The sequence below is a fragment of the Electrophorus electricus genome, chromosome 2 (assembly GCF_041902795.1).
Source record: "Electrophorus electricus isolate QZ-2024a chromosome 2, ASM4190279v1, whole genome shotgun sequence".
Classification (NCBI taxonomy): Eukaryota; Metazoa; Chordata; class Actinopteri; order Gymnotiformes; family Gymnotidae; genus Electrophorus; species Electrophorus electricus.
Genome location: NC_137498.1, coordinates 6,271,832 through 6,289,117, shown reverse-complemented (window position 1 = coordinate 6,289,117; position 17,286 = coordinate 6,271,832). Strand labels below are relative to the sequence as shown.

The window sequence follows — 17,286 nt, the reverse complement described above, 5'->3', positions numbered from 1 at the left end:
ATTTACCCTATAAAGCCCAATCCTGTACAACCACTAATGTCTGTTATTTTGCCTTAATCGCTTGTATTACCTTGTGTATGCAACATTAGCACAGTATGTTCATTTGTGCTTTCATTTTCATTAAAAAATGCATCAGACCAGGCTAACTCATGCTTGTATACTGTCCCACACTCGTTAAACCAATGTGTGTTACCTCCATTGGTAGATGATGGACTGAATGTCTTATAACCTTTTGGAGACGTCATTGTAGTAGTAGGTTTAGTTGAAGCTGTTGGACTTGTTGTATCAGTGTCCACTGGAGGAGGATTTACAGGTTTTTATGGAGCCTCTGCCAGAATAAAAAAGTGTGATCAGTTATAAGTAATGAGGGTTCAGGGCTGTTATGTATTTTGTATGTTTAACTTTAGATTTTATACTACAGAATTGTATTTACAATTTGTACAAACAAAAGTGTTCAGTTTGCTGTTTGGTTTGCTGTATGTCAGTGGTGGTAAAACGACAGCAAAGTCTGAGGTTACAGGGCTCTGTACATCCTTTATGAAGCAGGAAGAATTGCTTTTTAAAAAAAAATAAAATCAGTAATTTTCTGTGAGCAAATCAAATAATTACAGAGAGGCAAGGAGGTGGGACGTAATATTCTATCATATTTTCTTATTGATTCTTAATGTTTGGTGCCCAAAAAGCCAGAGCTGTTTATGAAATTGTGCTTTTTAAACCTCATTACACAGTACAGTCAGCCACAATTCTGGTGTGTTTATACTCCAGTAGAAACACCTAGTATGCACACAGTTAGACACTGTAGCCTGTCTGTTTCCATGAATATTTTAGAGATCACTGGTCAGTTTCTGACCACATGACCAAGGCTCCTTGGATTAAAGATGGAGAGATGAAAGTGAAGCACAAATAGAACGTCATATTTTATTTCTGAGTGTTTTAGGTCTGTGATCTATTAGTGTTGCATCATTGAGTTCAGATTCATATTTTAGATGAGCATATTATTCCATATTTCCTACTAGGATGTCTAGGCAATACATTTGTTTTTACATAGTGCAGTAGTTATTGGTACAGACCAGTCACTAAATGTAGTCAAAAACATTTTAGACATACACTAAATATAAAAGTGGTTTGTTCACCTTTTACATTGAGATAGACAGTTGTATGGTGAACACTGATACTACACATGTACTTTCCCTCATCCTCTTTAGTCAAACCAGATATGAATAAAGAGAAATTTCCTGGAGCAGTAACCAGCTGAATTCTATCAGTGTAACGGATTGGCTGGTCAGTTGGGTAGATGTCTTTAGATTTGTTTATAAAATTCCATCTGACAGTCTTTGGCTTGGCCAGCAGTTTAGTGCAGGAACAGGGCAGCAGGACAGACCCTCCCACGTATCCACTCAGCACTGTGGGAGGATTCACAATATCCTTACAGACTAGAGAGAGCAGAAACACTGACATGTTACACTACTGTTATGAAGTAACCAGTACAACCAGTGACATTCTTCTGTGAACCATCATATGAAGACAAAACAAATCCATTTGTCAAATTTTTAACATCAAAAAGATGTTCTGATGTTCTGTAACTTACAAAGTTTATGCAACAGTTTATGCTCTGTCACATTTGATAAATATGAATGGATGGGAAAAATCTTGTATTTGTAGAGTCAGTGGTTCTAGCCCATCTGGTGTAATACACAGTTAGTGTTAACCATCCTCCAACTCCAGTCATGGTCAGTGTCTGACCACTGAACCACTGCTGGCTGGATATCTTTCACTGTCAGAACACTCTCAGCCTACCAGTAGCACTGAATCCAGTAACACTGCTGTACCTGAACCACTCATACCAGCACAACACCCACTACCAAGCCTCCAGCACTGTAGTGGGATTGATGTGTGGAGAATGGTTCAGTATCCACATATACTGGGACATCTGTGGTCAGAAACTGACCAGTGATGTCCTGGGTGCAGGGTGACACACAAACTGTGTAAGACACCAGGTGGACACAGTCTATAATTATACCTACACATTCACTTATTAGAGGTACTGAAAGTGTTCAGTGAGGACAGGTGAAATGTATGTTAGTTGTGTTTAACTCTTCTAGACTGGTGACAGAGGGTGTCTGGTGACTAATATCTGAGGATAATGTGGTCCACATGTTAGATACATAAATATGTAATGGTGTTTCTCTATTTTTAAATGTCCTGTTTTTGAATTTTAGTAATATGTGATGTATATGTGTCTAATAAAGTGTGTGGTGAATGTTCATGATGGAGATCCACCAGGTGAAATCTACTTAGGAGATTTTAATTTGTCTGTATTTCTGAATAATATTTTACCTGAAACATGAAGTTTGATGTCTTTGTGTTTATTCCCTTTAGTTTGACACCTGTAGTCTCCCTCATCCTCCTCAGTCAGGTGTGATATGAGTAGAGAGAAATTTCCTGGAGAGTGAGCAGTACCCAGCTGAACTCTGTTTCTGTACTGTTCACTCTCACTGGAGATCTCTGTATAACTGGAGTTTTGGTGTTTCTGCCAGGTGAAACTCTCAGGTCTGGTTTGTGGGTCAGTGCAGGAACAGGGCAGTAGTACTGAGTCTCCTGCGAATGCAGTGATCTCTGTGATCTTCTGATGTTCCAGTGTACAGCCTGCAGAAACACACCAGTAGAAGACCTTCACCATCAATCCCCTCATGTGCATGTCCCAACATTTGAGTTTCATCTCTTTACTCTTTTCATCTCTTTTCTCTTTAACATGGCTTAACTATCTCAAGAACACAGAGATTTGTGATTGTTCAGAGTAACATTTACTATACAACCATTTACTGACTACTTACTTTACTCTGATTATTATGCTCTAGTCTGAGCACTGAATCCGATATGCATGGGTTATATGTAATTAGATATAACTGCACCACAATGACACATTCTGTTCAAGGTTTGGTTTACAACTGAAAGCAGCCTACTAATCAAATCTTAAATTCTACCTTACATGTTCAGGTAATATACAACACACACACGCGCACACACACACACACACACAAACACACACATACACACGCACAATTTTATTCTCAGCACCTACTTTATTAGAAACAGTAACATCACCCATTGGCACTAGTGTCCACATGTGCCTTTAAAGTGCCTTTTATAGGTGGTCAGAGATGTCATCTCTAACTGAACTCCTATAGATGTTTTCAGTGTTTCTTATAAAGTAGCTACTGAGTAGATATTTGATGATCTACAGAAGTAGAGAGAAGGTAACACTCACCATCAGCAGCATGGAGCACAAGGAGCAGATAAACACACACCTGCATTCTTACTGAGTTACACACACACTACACACAGCTACAGCAGGACTGCTGATACACACCATACACACACTCTTCAGATCTACACTCTACTGAATAATATGACAACTACAGTTATAGTGGAGAGGAAGTGCATTCAGATGAAGTTCTGACCAACGTCTATCCCCAACACAGACACACATAAGTAAGAATGACAACATTCTCACTCACATATATAGTGATCCTGTAGGGTTTAATACATTGTCATTTGGTATGTCCTCTTTCTTCTTTATCAGTCAGTGATCTAGCAGATAGTTTCACATCATCAGTGAGAACGTCATCATTATAACTTGAACGTTTCAGTCCGTTGTCATAGAGACAAAATGTGGTTGCCAGTGGGAGTGACCTAAAATGACCTCCCTCAGTGCTGTTTGGTCAGTTCATTTCTCTATAACACCCAAACTACTTCAACGGGTCAAAGGGATCTTTTCTATTACTAATGAAAATAGCAGGTGAAGCTAAACCTGCTATATTATGAGCAGAGTTCACTAAAGCCCTGCTGATGGAGACTGAAGAGCTAGACTGCAGTGGAGAGGGGCCTAAAACAGGCTGCATGAGGCTTTAGAACAAGAAGACTTTAACAGATGATTAAAGGAGCATTTTACTTTCAGAGCATTTTATTACCCACAATGCAGTCCATGAGAACTTAGTGAGGATTTGTTCCATTCATGTTCAAATTGAGTACTGGATCTTTCCATATTTGGTGGGCAATTTGTCTGCATGATTGATGTCTTGTGCTTAGTAGCCAAAACTGGAGCCGGCATTGTAAGAATATCATTCCACCTCTAGGAATGTGAACTCTACTCACACCACAGATGTACTGTTGCTTTCAGCATCTACATATTACCAAAGGCCTGTTCCTGTTAGTTTTACTCTTAAAATGTGAAAAGAAACATCTTGCATGAGGTCACTCTTAATCTAATCTAATTAGTCAATGGCAGGTAAGTTGTGTCTAATAGTCTCTCTGTCTGCCTCCTGATTACTCACTACGGGAAGCAAATTTCCACATTTTTTGCATTCTTGTCTGTTCAAGTGAATTAACTTTTTTGCCAGGCAGATTTTACTCATGTGTGGTGTGACTGACACTTTATACTGAAAATTCAGTGTCTGATGCTGCCTTTAAATTTAACCTAAATAGGGGATGAACAGGGACCACACATTTATTCAGTGGTCTTGGATCTGGACGCATATTGGTCAGTACTTCCATAGACATTACAGAAAATTCTAATTTAAAGACTCAACCTAACCAGCTACAAAACTGAGCTACAAAAAAAAAAAAAGCAAACATACAAGACTTTGTACATAAATGCTTCATGAGCTACAAATTCCATAACGCACTCATAAAGGTAGCTGAGAAATGTACACACTGAGAGAGACTGAGCTACAACTTCATTTATCATGACATGATTTTCTTGGTTGAAATGACATAGTATAACATATTCATATGTGTAGGCCAAACTCTCATCTATGAAGTCTTGTTCTTGTTTGCCCCAACTGCTGTGGTCATCTGTGGTCTCTTGCAGAGATATTGTTATTCATCAATTGTTATTCAGGACTGTAAATCACTCTTCTATGAGCTGTGGGTTCCTCTTGGATGTGGTATGACAGGGATGCTGCTCGTATGTGGTCACTCTTTGATTGGTCAGTGGTGGACAAACTCTGCTGTTGAACAATCAAGATCAGACTAAAGAAATTCTGAACCGTGTGGAGTTAATGCTGGAGCAGAGCTGAGAGTGGAGCTGGAGCAGAGTTGATGGGCTGAAGAGGTACATTTGGAGAACTCTCCCCCTTAGGCTTGTTCTTGTTCTCTCTCCCTCCCTCCCATTCCTGCCCTGGCCACCCACTTCATCTTCTATCATATTCATGTATTCTCCCTCTCTCTTTCTCTCTCTCTCTCTCGCTCTCTCTTAATGATCTGCACACTGTGCGGTTTTCAGAACGATAATGTGAAGCGGAGGCAGGACTTGACGCACATGTGTAAACGAAATTCTTTATTTCTAAAACAGGTAGACATAACGTCAAAAGTTACTAAATGATGCAAACTAAACGGAACACCAAAAAATGGCAGACGAACGATCTAAGAACTGTGCAGAAACCAAAGAGTGATATAACGTTTGATACTAAGGCATCGAAACTCAGATCACACAGCGTCGCGGAGCTTGTATCAGTTTGTCGCGTCTACAGACCGGAGCATTCCCCGTTTCCCAGGCAACCTAGTAACTTCCGGGTTTTCGTCATTCTCTATGGGTCCCTGTCTCCAGCTGTTTCTAATTTATCACTGATTATAGTCTTATAAAACCCCGTCCCTACGTATCGTGTTTGTCTGTTATTGTTTCTCATGACACCGTCGTTAATATGGTGCTCTCGGTTGTTGGTTAGTTCGCGACGGTGTTAGTTGCGCTTTGTCTTGGTAAGAGTGTTTCTGTCTTTCATTTAGTTTGTGATAACCTGTGTTGCTCCTTACTCCTGTTTTGTTCAGTGTTTCTTTATTCAGTTTGTCACGATCGTAATGGTTTCCCTCGTTAGTTCCGTTTCGCGTAACATGCAAGGCGTCGGCACTTCACAGGTGTGTTCGCTCTCGCTCAGCGCCGCTTCCGCGCTACAGTTACTAATACCACCAACATTACCACTAAAGGTACTAACAACACGTGACTAATGATGGTCGAAGCTTCAAACGTCACCGAAGCACAGGATGAGGGTGAGACTGTTTCATAAGTTTGGAACTGTCCTATAAGCTATAAAACAAATTGGAAATGTGGAAAATATAGAGGCCAAAAGGGAGAACAAATGTTTCATACCGTCAACCCGTTCTCTCCCTGTGTAGTTTGCAACATTTTACTGTGCTGCGTTTTCATATAAAAAGGAAAAATGATTTAAAATAAGTTAATTCAGAAATTTAATGTCTAAACATCATTACTGATCATCAAAAAACCTATAAAAAAATTAAATATGATGGCGGTGCAGTGTTAATTATAGAGCTGCGCAGTTTTGAATCTATGGCTGCTATAATTTCTGAAAACCACCAGGTGTCGCTGTTTTGTCAAAAGCTTTCAATTCTCCAATGCTTCGAATCCTTCAGCAGTACAATAAGGAAGAACCTCAAACGCTTCACAGGACTTCGTCTGCACATCATTACCAAAAAGGAAGTTAAAACACATTTACAGATAAACACACACCTGCATTCCACAACACACCACACACAGCTACAGCAGTAATGCTGCTACACATCTTAGACACTCTACAAAACTAGTGTATTGAACACAATGAAAACTGCAGCCCAGACTACAGCCTATCTTTGAGAACCAACACACAACTATCACCTGGAACTCTAAAACCCTCTCAGTAGAATTCCACTATAATTCACCACCCACCAATATCCACAGTAGAGGGGACATGCGTTTAAGTGCAAAATAAATTATTCCTTCAGTTCTCTCTGACACATACAGACTAAATGTAACAGTGAAACAGTGTCTTTCTAGTGTCATCACTTCCTCCTGAGCTGCCCAGTGTTCAGTCCCCATCCTCAGTAAAGTGATCCTGCAGTAAGAAGTAGTGCTACACAGCGATCCCCCTCAGCACTGTTTGGTCACATCATTTCATCCCTGCACTTAGTTATCAGAAGGCCAAACAATGTATAGCTTAGCAAATATTAGAGAGATCAGACAAGAAGGTCTCTAGACTACATGCTGATCAAAATAAACATTGATCATTTAATCAGGTAAACCTGAGGATTGTCTGATAACTTTCATATTATTCATAAAGTACAGGTGGAATGCAGCCATCTATGATCATGTTGTAATTTGTCATACGATGAAGTAAAAACTACTTAAGAGAAGCTCAGAGATCTACCATTGAGACAGAATCACTAAAGCTGTCAGCAGGGGGTTGTGCTCCTTGTGCTCCATGTCCAGGGTGGCTCTGTGGCTCCTTTGTGACTGTTTGGACCATCACTAAACACATTGGCTAATTACAAGAGTTTCTGATAATGGCAACCATCTAAAGATCACTTTAGAGGTAGACTGTTTGATGATGAATATCTGTAACATAACTAATTTAGGCTGTGGGCTAGTGTGCACTACAATGTAACAACAACAAAATAAAATAAAAACTGAGAAAAGGGCCAAAAACAGCAAACATACTAATAATTTTTACATTTATACTTTTTTTTTTTTTTGAAAACAGGAATAGAGAGAGTGGGCTTCCTTGCCTAGTGCCTCTGTGACATTTGATGTTATTGCATTAGTACTGACCTTTGGTGTGGTATAAAGGATTTTACACAATGTGAGGAGAAAAAAACTTCGTTTCCTTTATCAAAAGCCTTCTCTGCGTCCAGTGTGACTATAGCAGTTTGTAATATGTGGAGTGAAGGTTAATGCATTTGGTAAAGTAGTCTACGCATGTTAATGGTTGAGTGTCACCTTTGATGAAACCAGTTTGATCAGGGTGTATCAGTGATGGAATATGTTCTAATCTAATGACTAATGGTTTGCTAATTTTTTTTTGTCATTTTTTGTTTCAGTGTTTCCCTAGAGATGGGGTTTGTAATTAGAGATGCAGATTTCATAAAAGGATTGAATAAGGACGGACTTTAGTAAAACGTGTTCAGAGTTGTAGACCAATACCACAGACCAAACATCTTTCAGCTCCAAGACAGTCTGACTGCTGTCCAAGGTACTGAAACTGCACCCTTCAGCCAAGTTCAGAGTTTGTGCTGTACACAGCTGCCCTGTATATGGCTGCCCAGTGAGACCCAGACAGGAGCCCCTGGTGCTTCCTCAGCTGTCGCTGTAGCCACTCACCTTCCCATCTCACCAAATACTAAACGTCTTTAGAGGGGGTGCATATCCTACATTTATCCTTTCTTTTATAGTTTTCTTTGGTGTCCTCTTACAATGTTTGTGTGGCTTGATCTTTCAGCAAAAGTCAGATAATAATTCAGCTTTACACAACTATTTTCTAACATCTCCTTATCCCTAAGAATTAAACAGCCCATTTCTGTTGCTGTACCTTTAGAATGCAAGATAAATGAGCTCTGTTCTGATTGGCTACCCTGTGCTTCATTTAAAAAGCACTAAGATCTGAAATATGTCTGAGAACTGCAATGTAGGCGGTAGGGGTTAAACTGCTGTAGGCCGAAGAGGTGGAGATATGTAAATGAGCTGGTTCTCATGACATCAGAGAAACGGTGATTTCAAAATGGGATATTTTATAGATTAGATTCCAAATATGGACCATAAGGAATGGGACCTGGACCACTTGTCTTGCCAAATGTATTTATTCAAAACTAATCCAACTCTTTATCCTTTAGGTAGTGAGCTCCGCCCCTCCTGAGGTCTCCATGGTAGTATAGCGTAGTACTGTCTTGGATTTGATGGGTATGTCAGAATTCATGAGATCAGAACTCACTGTAGTCTCTCCCCCAAACCCACACCCACTCCGTATTTGGGAAAACGCACAGAAGCACCAAACACATACATCATACACCACATGTAAAGGACTGTACCACATATACAATCAACCACAATGAGGTGTGACCTCTGACACAGGCAGCTGGATACAGAAGTGGGTAGTGGACAAGAGCTGCATCGTACACAGAATGAACAAGTGAGGAATAAATAACACATGGATGTGTGTCTTCATGGGCGTGAGATGTGTCTTCATGGGCGTTCATGTTGTTCACATGCTTAGAGAGGATCAAAACAGCAGAATTGTAAGCCTACTAACCCAAAAAGGAAGCATGTGCATGCGTGTGTGAGAGTGTGTATGTGGGTGGGGGTTCTTGTATTTACAAGTATTATTTTGAATGGACATTTACTGTGTGTGTAAAATGATGTCTTTTTCCAAGTCCTTCATATGTGGGTCTGGCCATCCTGCAGCAGCAGTGCATGTTTGTGTGTGTGTGTGCACGCAAATGCGTGTGTGTGTGTATGTGTGTGTGTGTGCGCATGTTTGTGTTAGGTGTGTTAGTTATGTATTGCTAAATTGTTAAACAGCGCACCAAGTGTAGCAGTACATATGCGAGGAGGAAGACATACATGCTGGGAAACTGCACTGTCTGTATGGTATTACAGTTTTTTGCAAGACACAAACCAATAACTCATGTAGCCTGTCTACTGACCTGCTATACAAAAACAAGCACCTTCTCTGATTTACATTCATTTTGTAATTCTAAAACACTTTTTTTTTCAATATGCTAAACACAATTCTCTATATTAGACACCTAATTCAAAACAGAAATACCTGTTTCTTATAGAAAAGCCTCAAATGCGAATGATACATCCATTTATCAATTAACCAAACCCAGGACTCATAAGTGAAGACACTTATGATTGATTTGTACCATTAGACATCAGAGCCTGAGCAATATAAAGTGGCCACAGGTTAGCTATATTGGTTGGATATCAATGGAGGCCAATATTTGACAGAGAGGATGAGGAAGCGGATGAAGACAAGGAACGATCATGGATGAGATCTGGGCCACTTTGGTTGATCATATGGTTAAGCATGCATGTGTTGTGTTTCAGGAAAGCTCAGCAGGGGTCCAGCCTAATCTGAGTCACTCAACTATAGTCAGTGTCCCTGAGCAGCATGGGAGTGATATCACAATGTGTGCAGCCATTAGCCAGAGTGATGTCATTCATCATCATGTCACTCTTGGTCCCTACAACACTACCCACATGATCACCTTCCTCCACACACTACACAACAGACTCTTTCCCCATCACTAGGGGACTGCACCAGAGCAGTCCAGGTTTGTTGTCATCTGCAACAAGGTAAGTTTCCACCAGGCTGCTCTGTTTCACACTGAACACTCCTGATTTGTTGTGCATCACGCTCCACCACACCCTCCATTCCTAAATTCTATTGAGGAGTTCCTTTTCAGCATGGAAGGTCCGTGATCACCAACCCCACATACACATACGCCTTCTCCAGGTGACGGAGGAAGCTTGTGGTGACATTGATGATGGAGCATGTCAGGGGTGGATACGTCACTCCAGATGGCACTTCCCCCGACTGTCTGGCCAGACACATCACCTGTGATGTTGATAAGATCTTGTAGCCAAACCCATGCAGGAGACAAGATGCAACCTAATTTTTGTTTCATTTTTACAAGCCTATTTTGTTATCTTCTATGTATTACAGTATACACAGCATGTGTCTTGCAGTAATGATCATGCAAAAAATTAAACTTTCCCCTTGTAATTGTGTTTTACTTTATGTTGTATGTGTACTGAATATGCATACATAGTCTGTATATTTGTGAAAATACATGTATGTATGAGTACTATGACAGGTCTTTACAGCAGACTGCTGTGCTCTGCACACTGGAAACAAAAAAACACAAGCTAGTTGCCATGTACAAAAAGCCATTAATGTTATATTAGTGTAGATGCTTGTCGCAAAAATATCATTTTGGAAAGAGTTGAAATCGTTTGGATGAAGTGTTTGCTTTTTCAGGAAGCATGTGACATTTTGTATGTCAAAATTCATGAGATCAAAACTCACTGTCTCCCCCAAATCCACCCCCACCCCCCACCTTGGGCAAACAAACAGAGGCACCAAACACACACATCATACACCACATGGAAAGGACTGCACCACATATACAATCAACCACAATGAGGTGTGACCTCTGTCACAGGCAGCTGGATACAGAAGTGGGTAGTGGACAAGAGCTGCATCGTACACAGAATGAACAAGTGAGGAATAAATAACACAAACAGAAATAAACAAGTGAGCACATTTCACATACCACATCATTACAAAAAAAAAAGAAAAAGAAAAAAACTAATACATTGTTTTTATAAATGTATAGTCTTATAGAGCAAAATAATTATTGTAAGAGTGACAATACTCTGTACTCTGTTTCTTAATTTTGTCAGTCTTAGTAATGTCCCTACAATTCCTACCTTATGCTGGTCTGAAGTAACTAATTAGCAATTAGCAAGTAATTAGCACCGGTTACTCTGTACCGGACCGAACCACAGCGCAGATTTCAGTGCCACTTAACGGGTCAGGTCGGCGAATAATCAAATTTACTTTATTCTCCCTTAACCCGGGTGGACAAAACATGTTTGGAGACGGTATTTTGCTCCTTTAGTTTAGAACAAAAGCTGCTAACATTACTAACAAACACAACGATAGCTAATAGGATTTGTAAATAAGTCAGATATCGAGCTACATGTCCTCAAACCTCATCCAGGTCGTTTCCCGGTGACGTGTTTCTTCACTTGTTTAGTTCACAGTGAGTTATACGACACACCGACTAGTCTAGGAGACATTTATTAATACTTGGATGCGGTTTGACCGGCTCGAGAGAAGTCTATGGGCATGTATTTACGAAGGCTATATTTGAGCTGCTGTTGACTTCCAGTGTTTGTTAGCAACGTTAACATTTTACAGCTTTTGTTCTAAACTAAAGAGGCAAAATTTGGACTTCAAACATATCTTGGTCGATAGACCGAATCAGGGATAAGTGGTGAGCTATTGCTCTCTGCTGATCCCAGATATACATTCCTTTGAGCAAATGAATGTATGAGGATGACAACACCTGTAGAGAGAAGGTAACACTCACCATCAGCAGCGTGGAGCACAAGGAGCAGATAAACACACACCTGCATTCTTACTGAGTTACACACACTACACACGGCTACAACAGGACTGCTGATACACACCATACACACTCTTCAATACAGTCTACTGAATGACTTCACAAGAACACTTATAGTGGAGAGGAAGTGTATTCAGATGAAACTCTGACAAACTTCTATCCGCAACACACACACACACACTGCTGTGTGTGATGGCCAGAACCACATTTGAAGGACTTGGAGAAAGCCATAATTTTACAAACATAGTAAATGTACAAAGTGATAAACCTGCAAAAGTGATACACCCCTGCCCACCCCAAAACACACACACATGCACCCACACTCACAAATACATGCTCTCATACACACACACACACACACACTGTCACTGATGTCACTGTGGCAACAGCTACCAGTTTACAGATGTGAGAGTTCCCAGCATACATCTCTTCCTCCTCACATATGTATTGCTAATCTGGGTGCAATGTGTGAAATGTGCTTTACTTACTTACTTGCAACCCCACAATGACCATGATGCTGCATCTGTGAAACCATATAGGAGACACACATGCTCATTATAAAGCAAAGGGGGTGGAGTCTGATGTAGAGGAGAGAAACAAACAGTATTATCCTGTCACTCTATTCTCAAACTCCTATTTCTAAGTTTATCATTTTAAAATGTAGTTTACAGACCTGCTTTTTGTTTGGTGATTTTTCAGTTTCCGCTTCACAATAATTTGTTATGGACCATTGCTTATGTAGAAAGGTTCTTTAAGATTTTTTGTGAGTAATATGAAGTTCTGGATTTACTGAATGAGTCGAAAACAAACAACAAAAACTTGCATTACTCACAATAAGAACCTATTTGAATTTTGATAAACTCTATTAATCACCCTTTGAACATAGACATGGTTTGGGTAGTACATGAGCAGTCCCTTTTCTCAGTGAAGTACTGACATCTCTCCTCACAGTACATAATATTCCCCAACTTATCAGTAACCATACCAGTCCTACTCATACTAAACCTATTTTGTACTAAATTACAGTCAAACTGGACCTGCCATTGGAGCCTAGTCCTAGTTTTAGTCTGTGTTTCATAATCCTTTATCCCAATTTTACACTAGTATAGACCCATAAGTCAGAGTTGTGCTGTTTTGATTATTAAACTACACATTACAGAATAAATGTAGTATTTTGTATTATTTCTAGCTAGAAACCACTGATAAGCCTGTCATGGTATAAGGCAAGAAATACACTAGAACAAAATTGAGCTTGTGAGTGTGTGACCACAGCTTAGCTGCAGAGGTGCAGAAGCAGCACGGTTGTCACTTCTGGTCTAAAATGGGCTTTAGATTCTGCTCTGGTACCGACTGCCCACTGCTTGGAACTGTGAGAAATGAAACCACAGCAGACGTCAGACATCCTGAGCTCTCAGACCAGAACAGTCTCCTCCTTCTTCTGGGGCGTTCATAGGGTGTATGGAGAGCAAAATGTTTACTGATTTTAAAAACTGCACATATTCACATTAAGATGCCATACACTTATCAAATACATTTCTACCACGATTTAGTCCACAAACCATATTTTTCTCACACCACTAAAATTAAGAACACTGCTTGTATGTTATATTTGATGTATTCATTAAGCTGAGTTATTTCATGACACAAGTATTTACATGAAAGTAGGGTCATACACTGACCATGACTGCAGACTGCATTAGGATATTTATACAGCAGGAGACAAACAGGGAATATCTGGGAACAATTAGTGGGAGGGGTAAGAGACAAAACTCACATGAGACACATGTCAAGGGGCAGAGCAGGGGAGGAGCTACAAACTAAAACATACAAAAACACATGGAGACAAAGACATACTAAAGCAATAACATGTAATTGTCTTCTACACTTTATTACAGTGTAGTCTATAGAAACGTATACCAGAAAATATAATATAATTATATTTTAACTATATTAAAATGTACACAGACTTCATAAGATGGAATCATAAGATATGCAGAAATATTTAATAATTATTTGTTAAGTAAAATATTTTTCCAGTTCCCTGAAAAGTCAGCTTGCTTAAATAACATTTTTATATTAACAAATAAATGTACAATTTCATGCAATTCAGCATTAAAAGAGAATTTTACACTCACTTTCAGTGAAGAGAATACACAAACTCAGTAGCATTGTCACTATAGAAACACCACTAACCTCCCAGCACACACTGACAACTCTACACCCAGAACTCCACTACCACTGTGGACACACACTGACTCCAGAACTCAGTCCAGAACTCTCTCAGCAGTACTTCGCTGAAGTGCACAAGGACTTCACTAAGTCCCCCACAGTAATGTGGTTTCTTGTGAGTCCTGAGAACACCTGAGGTCTGTTTTTTCATTGTGTAGTTTCACAGAGCCCACAGGGCCCCTGGTGCCGCTGTGAACCAGACATGCATGTTGTGGTTTCAGTGTGGGGGTGTCTGTGGGGGAAGAAAGAGGAAGCTTGAGAAACCACCTGAAGGCTGAAAAAGCCTCCTTGTTGACAACTTGCCGTTAAAGCAGCTATGTAACACAGCCAGGCTACTGGTGGACAAAAACTGCATACACTACTTATAGTGTATCCATAACACTTTATAAACATAAAATACATAAATACAGCAAACATCATACAGCATAAATACATAAAATCAGCAATAGAGTAGGTTGTTTTTTTGGTAATGAATGGTGTTTTAAACTATGGATGTCCCCTCCTTTTTCTTGTAATAAAGTGTAAATATTTGTATTATTCTATTTATTATGTATTTGAAAGACATTTGACAGTTAAACAGAGCCTGGGTGATCAGTTATAATTAGACTCTGCCTTTGCTATGAGCCGTTACACTTAATACTAAAAAGCACTGGTTAAAACCACAAGGACCAAAACCACGACTAACAGTTCGCTCAGGCCACGTGTTTCTTTTCAAAAACAGCTCAGCTAGCACAGATGTTCTAAATCCAGTCATTGTGGTCCACAGAAACATCATTATTTCCCATGTTCCTGTGCCTCATACACATTCACTTGGGCCCAATCACATTTCACCCCTTGACCCTACCACTTAACCCTGGCCCTCTATATGCGGTGCTCATAAGTAAGGGTTGGGTGTCCGATAGAGGGCTAGGGTGCACTGTTAGTGCTAAATGGCCCTCCAAACTGAAGGTTTTCAGAGTCACACTCCAAATTGAGTGTGAAATGTCTCCCTTGTGAATCATTGATAAAATGGATGCAGAAGCAAGGGGGAAGATTTCAACCACTACCCTTTGTAACTCAGTCCCAAGGGGCAAGATGACACTTGAAAACAAGGGGTAGGAGGAAAAATGAGAGGGGATTGGGCCTTGGCAAAAATCTAAGCACTAAATTTAAGAATAAAATGGTTTCAAACATATTACTTTTAATATGCATGGTTTTACCTAATCCTAGAGATATATAATAAAGTTATCTGTTACAGGACAAGGGGGTTTTCAGATCCAGTACAGACATTAAATCCTATAAGATCAAATACATTTGAAAAAAAAGAACTAAAATTCTTACTCTCTAATTCACCATCTTAAAAAAATGAGATCCCCTCTAAAATCCTCAATGTCAGACCTAGCTACCATACATCGTACATTCTTTAAATTGAGAACAGCATTTTGAAGTCTGATTTCTGACTCAGTTACTGCTCAAATGGTCAAACCGGAACTGTATACATATTTTTACAATTATGGCCCCTCCACTTACTGGCTTAGTAGCAGTGTTACTGTGATTCTTATTACTTTATCTGACACCAAACCAGAGGTGATAAATCTGATTTTGAACGCTGACAGACTCAGAAGGGCCTGGATGTTGCACCAACTGCTGTGATCAGATCATCATAGTCAATCAACATACAAGACAACAAACCGGGACTGCACACCTTGGGACAAGAACAGGACCTCTAGAAAGTTGGACTAGACATTAATTTCTTATTTTTTAATTTGTTACATTTATTTTTCTTTTTAAATTGTTATTATTGTGGTGACCATTGTTGAGTAGAGGAGGATGGGCCCCCCTTTTGAGTCTTGCTTCCTCTCAAAGTTTCTTCCCCTTATTTCTTCTTCTAGAGAGATTTGTCTAGAACTGTTGCCCTTGGCTTGCTCCCTGAGAGCTTGGACTCGATCATTTGTAAAGCTGTTTTGTGACAACATCTGTTGTAAAAAGCGTTATATAAATACACTTTGATTTGAAAGAACTCATTTATAAATGAGTCACAGGCAAGTCAGAGAGTTTCGAGGTTAATGTATATTTGTCACATTGCCACATGTGTTTTAGAATTACATAGTTTCCATAATTTAAGTAATATGTGTATGAAACAATGACAAATATCACCAACATGCCTAATGTTATAACTGCCCCTGATTTGTGTGTTAGAGACTGCTATGATTGGTCTGTCAAAACAAATGAAGACCGATTCAGGTCTCACTCAAAACCTTTATTACCATTCAGATGCCTGAGTTTGTGGACAGTAAACACAGCACCACCCAGGGCCCAGGGCATGGTAAATATTGTGCCACCAGGGCAGAGGGGACGGTAAACACAGTGCCATGTAGGCCCAGGGCACAGTAAGTCCTCACGATGACTTTCTTAATGGTGAGGCCAAGGTTTCTGTCAGATAGTGTAGTGGACCACATACATTCTACATAGTGCAGCTTTCACTTTATTTGGAGAATTAAGTCCATGATTGTAGACATTTATTTAATAGTCTATAGACTGTCAAATTGGTTATTTTAGCTTTCATTTTAATTGGACAGTCCAGTGTGAAAGCCACAGTACATTTGTGGTGTGAGTAGAGTTCACATCTCTAGTGGTGGAGTGACATTCTTACAGAAGGAGGACCAGTTTTTTGGCCAACAAACACGTTACTCCTGCAAACAAATTCCATATCAAATTTGAAACTGAACCACACTAATCAAACTGAACATGTGCAATTAAAATACACCCTGACTTATGTTTCATGCACTGCATTATGTATAAATAAATAAAAAATAATGCTCTGAAATTAAATGCTCCTTTAAATCTGTTCAAACTTTTTGAAAGTCTCAGGTAGCCAGCACTGTGGCTGCTGTAATTCCACATGCTCTTGTAACAGACACAGTTGTACTGCGCCTTTAAGAGGGAGCTTTATGGTAATGTGAATTGAGTAACTGAGAGAGAGAGAGAGAGTGTGTGTGTGTGTGTTTGTATGAAGGGAGAACCGTCACCTTTCTGCTCGCCTTCTCTGTTTCCTTTACGTGTAAATACAATGAAGGTAGCCGTGTGACTTGGCTTCAAGTGGTCCAGGAGAGAATAAAA

The 17,286-nt window shown here is 39.7% G+C and overlaps 1 long non-coding RNA gene across 2 annotated transcripts in view; it reads right to left on the bottom strand.

Annotated features, from left to right (window-relative positions):
* Positions 1 to 1,218: 1,218 nt before the first annotated feature.
* LOC145647300 (uncharacterized) overlaps positions 1,219 to 17,286 on the bottom strand; it is a 498,552-nt gene continuing 482,484 nt past the window's right edge. For both annotated transcript variants that reach the window (XR_014116313.1, XR_014116318.1), the window contains exon 3: positions 1,219 to 1,433. This is a non-coding gene — a long non-coding RNA (uncharacterized LOC145647300). The remainder of the gene's footprint in view (positions 1,434 to 17,286) is intronic.